The sequence below is a fragment of the Lactuca virosa genome, chromosome 9 (genome assembly GCF_052849685.1).
Source record: "Lactuca virosa cultivar CGN04683 chromosome 9, Lactuca_virosa_CGN04683_v6, whole genome shotgun sequence".
Taxonomy (NCBI): Eukaryota; Viridiplantae; Streptophyta; class Magnoliopsida; order Asterales; family Asteraceae; genus Lactuca; species Lactuca virosa.
The window spans coordinates 4,202,735-4,208,334 of record NC_136434.1 but is presented as its reverse complement, the minus strand read 5'-3'; the positions used below and the strand labels follow the sequence as shown (position 1 = coordinate 4,208,334).

Genomic DNA, 5,600 nt, shown 5'->3' with positions numbered 1-5,600 from the left:
TCTCTAGTTCGAGTGACAGGACAAGTTTTTTGTTAGGCATCATACATACTGATGTGCATGGTCCTTTCAAAACTATGTTTATATATGGTGAAAGATATTACATCACCTTCACTGACAACTTCAGTCGTTTTGGTTATGTTTATTTGATGAAACATAAACATGAAGCATTTGAAAAGTTCAAATTGTTTCGAAGTGAAGTTCAGAATCAACTCAACCAAACAATCAAAATCCGTTGTTCGGACAGAGGTGGCGAGTACTTGAGCCAAGAGTTCCAAGATTATCTTAGAAGTCGTGAGATTATCTTACAACTTAATCCACCCGTAACCAGGGCCGGTCCATTGATTTTCAATGCCCGGGGCTAATTACTATATTAATGCCCTTATATATAAAAAAAATTAAATAGAAAAAGTGAAATAAATTTTATACTCAAACAAAATCAAGGTTATACAAACAAAAACATACAAACATTCATCTAAAACAATGCCTTTATGCATTTTTTGAAGCAAAAACATATCTTATTTTATGATAATCAAGACTTAGTAGAAATTGATTTTCCATACTCATAATTGTTAATCCGTTTAATCTTTCGAAAAAATTTCTTTTTGCACAAGCACCTATGACCGGTACCAACAAAAAAATATTATATGCTACCAACATATTGGGTTACATGTTCATTTCATTTGCAAACTCCATAATTTGAATGCTTCATCGGACATCATTTCCTGCAAAATTTGTAACTCATTAAATAAATATTGTCCATCATTATCAAGTTCCTCACTTCTAACAAAATTCCTATTTAAAGACCCTTGTAACTTATTAGTAACATGTACTCTCTTTTTTTGATTTATGTTTTGAGCAGCCAATAGTTGTTTACTAGGAAGCACATATATACTTAACAAAAAAGAGATTGAAAGTCAAAAAGATATAGTAAAAGCAAAGAAGGACACAACCTGAAGTTGGCCATCCATAATCACAACTTGACAACCTAAACAAAAACATAAAATGGTGTCAGAAATTCGGAATTAACATTTCATAATTTCAAAAATTATATTGACATCATAATTTCAGAAATTTGATACATCAGCTTTTCAGCAATTAAAAGAACTAATCAGATTATTCCGAAATACCACATAATATTATACATAAATCAAGATCACATCTGTTTTTAATATCAAAATTTCAATATAATAATTTACATATCAGATTTTTAAAAAATATGATACATCAGATTTTCAGAAATCTGATACAACAAAATTTTAGAAATTAAAATAACTTATCAGATTTTGAGATACATCAGGTTTTCATATACATTAGATTATTTAGAAATTAAAAACACATTTGTTATTTAAAATTAGAATTCACATATCAGAAATTGAAAAACAAAGTTAACTCGAAAATTAATGAATCTTATAGCAGTTCTGGATCAACAAGACTACAACTTTGATCAACTACTTCACTTCACCAGTAAGCTATATAAGAAAACTAAAATTTCAGAAATTTTAATCAATAAACACTATCAGATTTTAGCAACTTCGCCTAGGTTATGCAAGAAATTTCAAACACTAGAAAAGACTTACTTGATTAGGACTTTAGGAGGATCGATTAATTCAATCACCCCTTCAGGACTGATTACAGATTTAGAACATTTGAGGACCGTTTGAAACTTAAGCAATTCACAATGTTCTTAAAATTTGATTGGATTAATAGGAAATTAGAAGAAACGATTTAGGAGATTAAAAGGATACTAGAAGAAACGATTCAGACAGAAGGAATTTGGGAGGAGCGAATGAGCGATGATAAGAGAAAAGAACCGTGAGTTTATTTTAGAGTAGATCAAGATTTTTAAATTTAATCATCGATTATATTTCTCCAGAACCAGACGCCTCGCCTTCTTTATCTTTAATTATTAGGTGTGGCTGGTGCTTAGATCAAGAAGTCAGATAAATCGATTTTTTCAGTTGACGCCTAATTAGGTCTCGATAGTAAGCACTTCTAGTTCTAGGCTTCCGACTACCCTTCTTTGATGTGGAATGAACCTACTACTGGATCAAATGTGGCCCAAATATAACAATACCTATAACAGACCTTAAAAAAATGATGCCCCATTAAGATTTGCTGCCCTGGGCCATGGCCCAGCTCGCCCTGGACTTGGGCCGGCCGTGCCCATAACACCACAGCTTAATGGTGTGTCTGACAGGAGAAATAGGACCTTACTTGATATGGTTTGATCTATGATGAGCAGAAGTAGTTTTCCTTTATCATTTTAGATTTATTCCTTACTCACCGCCGCTTATATTTTGAATATGGCACCAACTAAAAAGGTAGAAAAAACACCATTTGAGATTTGGTATAAAAAAGCTCCATCTTTATCTTACTTGAAGGTTTAGGGTTGTGAAGCTTATGTCAGACAATAAATTTTAAGCAAACTCGAACCTAAGTCTACCAAATGCATATTTGTAGGATATCCTAAAGATTGTTTTGGTTATTACTTCTACATCCCAAGTGAGAATAAGATCTTTATTCTAAGAAAGGATGAAATCTTAAAAAACACGTTTCTAATGTATAAAACGAGTGGGAGGTGAGTGGAACTTGAAGAAGGTCAAGAACCACAACACGATGCAACTCATTTTGACACTAGTACTCGACAAGAGGTTGCTGAAGATGAAAAGATTGTTCTTCTTCAACCTAAAAAAACACAAGGCATTTGCAGATCCGGTAGAACTCGTTGTGAACATGAGAGATATGAATTTCTGATTGATGAGTTCTTGATGACGATGAATGTTGATGAGCCCATCGGCTATCGATATGCAATGACATATCTTGAATCTGACAAATGACTTGAAGCCATGAACGCAGAGATGCAATCTGTGAGGGAAAACCAATTATGGGATTTAGTTGAGCTTCCTCCCAATTTTAAGACTGTTGGTAGTAAGTGGGTCTTCAAGAAGAATACTGAAATGACTGGCAATTTACACGAATTCAACGCAAAGACTTATTGCAAAAGGATTCACTTAGACTTTAGGAGTTGTATGACATCCAGTAATTTAGGTCAAAGACTGTAAACGGTCAACTTCATAGTAAGTCTCTTGGTAAATTGACTCATTGAGTTTTAGTGCATCTAATGTAAAATAAATGAGTTATTTCAACTGTTATAAGATATCAGATGATATCTTACTTCCAAATATGTAAACCGACAAACGAATCAAACAACTCAAACTACAACCCTAAGAATACGCCTGGAAATTTGAAATTTTTTATTAAGAAGGTGTAAGCCATACAAACACTCTAGTCTCGTAGTACGTGTTTCCTTGATTCCGAAAATATAAAGAACGTCTAAAATGGAGTTCGTATGCAAAAGATACGACCGTTTTAAGAATCTGAAACCAATATAATATTGATTTCTTAAAAATCGTTAAAACCGTTTCTATCCGTTGAGGGACTTGCACATCTCAAATGGAAATTTCGAAAGCATTTTTGGACTCATGTCATAGTCTATTATAAAATTTCATATTTGAAATATTTTTAGTAAAAATATTTATAAAAGTTGAAAAATTAGACGTTTTCAGATTTATTAATCGCGAAACATTAAACTATTGATTTTCGACATAATTCCTATTATTGGTAATGTAGTCCGAAAAAATATATATAAAAAAAAATCAATGCAGGTTTATGTGAGTTCTTTAGCCCCTGTCATTTTCAGATTTTATATTTTGGGGAGAGTAATGTTGTAAGTTAACTGTTTTGAGATTGATAAATAAATTTCCTACACAAATTGGAATACCTCCATGCTAAATATACTTATATGTGAAACACTTAATGATATTATGTAAGTGGAAATTTGGTATGTGGTAAACCTAGCAAACTGACAAAAACAATTGTTGACAAAACTAGTAAACTGTATTATTAGTTATGCCGCACACGATTAAATAATTATAAGAAATGGATTAATAAAAGTTAAGGAAACTTTAACCTTTAATAGATTATTATATAAAGTCAAATAAATTTGATGTTGTGTGAATTTATGTTGTGTGAATTTATGTATATATATGATGGTCATATAAAATATAAACAGAAAAATATATTTGTAAATCAATAATGGAAATTTTACACGGGAAGAAAGTATATTGCTATAATGGATGATAGAAAACTTAAATTGGATGAAAATTAATAAAAAATTACTATTATTATAAAAAATAAAGGCATATTACCAAATATTATGTAAAAATGAAATTGTGAACAATTTTCTATATTTATACAAATTATTATACAACCAAAATCTTCCCCAAAATCATAAAAATATTTATAAATGTGTGAGTATATGTTGTACAAATCTTAATACTCAAATATCATCCTAAATCTATCAAGATCATTCAAGTACATCCCCATATTCCCCATATCTTAATTAAAAATTAGCTACATGTGCAAGAGACCAATCTTTAAAATTACAATCAAATAAAGAATCATCCCAAGTATTGCTTCAATCACGTTTACCCTCTTCCCTACTCTACCCTCTACCTAACACTCCACCCTTCTTCTCCTTCACTTCCCTGTCAATAAATATCCAAATAAACAACACATCAACACCCATATGATTTATGAGGAATCGGTTATACTAGTATCCTCCAATTTTTGTTCTTTCAGTCAAGAACACACACCACAAGTTAGGATTTTTACCTGTGAAAGTCAAGAAGAGGCAGCCCCGTTCTCCCTCTCCCTTGATGACAAGCACCACTCAAACACCCCTTTCCTCATCTATTTTCCTGCTTTCCCTAGTCAAACAGCAACAACCCCATCGATTTTCTGTCAAAAGCAAACCCAAAATATCTATTTTGTTCATTCCATAGATTCATGATAAAACAAACAACATCCCAAAAGACCAATTTTAACTATTGATTGATCGGAAACTCAAAAAAAAGGAAGAAGAAGAAGAAAATGACCTGTGATATTCAAGCAAAAACCACCGGACCCCTCACCTGCTCTCCTTGTTCCACCATCCCTATCTCCGTTCGCCTCCATCTTCGTCGATGAACAGCCGACCGTGAGGCCACCGTGCAACCACAACAGCCCACCCTCACACTCTCTCTTCTGTTCCTAGCGACCAACGACCTCCGAAGGTCTCATCTTCACTGACGTCTCTGCTCGCGACGCCTCCCCGGACCGATCCCCCTCCGTCTCTTCGGACCTCATCTTTCCTCGCATCTAGCAGCCGGACGGGAAAGAGAGAGAGCCTCTCTGCTTTCGTCTCTTATCTTCCTTCGGTTCAACCAAACACCGGAGATGCCTCCGACGACACTTCTTCATAAGTCGCGAGCCCTCGCATTTTCCTTCCCCCTTCCTTCGTGCGTCTCTTCCCGACTGCAATCACCCAACTGCACCCGCTTTCGTTAGTTCCTTTCATCCTTCAACAAATGACGGGGACAAATAAGCCCTAATTTCCTTTAAGTTTGACCAGCCGATCGTCTCCAAGGCTTCAACAAAAACACGTTTGATTTTGACCAAGTCAAAATTTAAAGAAACTCAAACTTGCATTTAAATTTATCAAAATCTACCCTCAATTGACAAATACCTTACAAATTAGTCCCAAACCCAAACATTAAACC

The 5,600-nt window shown here is 33.8% G+C and overlaps 1 long non-coding RNA gene across 1 annotated transcript; it reads right to left on the bottom strand.

The window, feature by feature from the left end:
• Window positions 1–4,287: 4,287 nt before the first annotated feature.
• Window positions 4,288–5,391, bottom strand: LOC145140448 (uncharacterized). The gene is made up of 3 exons (XR_013722173.1): window positions 4,938–5,391; window positions 4,675–4,800; window positions 4,288–4,547 (listed from the first exon to the last, which is right to left on the bottom strand). It is a non-coding gene; the product is annotated as an uncharacterized LOC145140448 (long non-coding RNA).
• Between the last annotated feature and the right edge of the window lie 209 nt (window positions 5,392–5,600).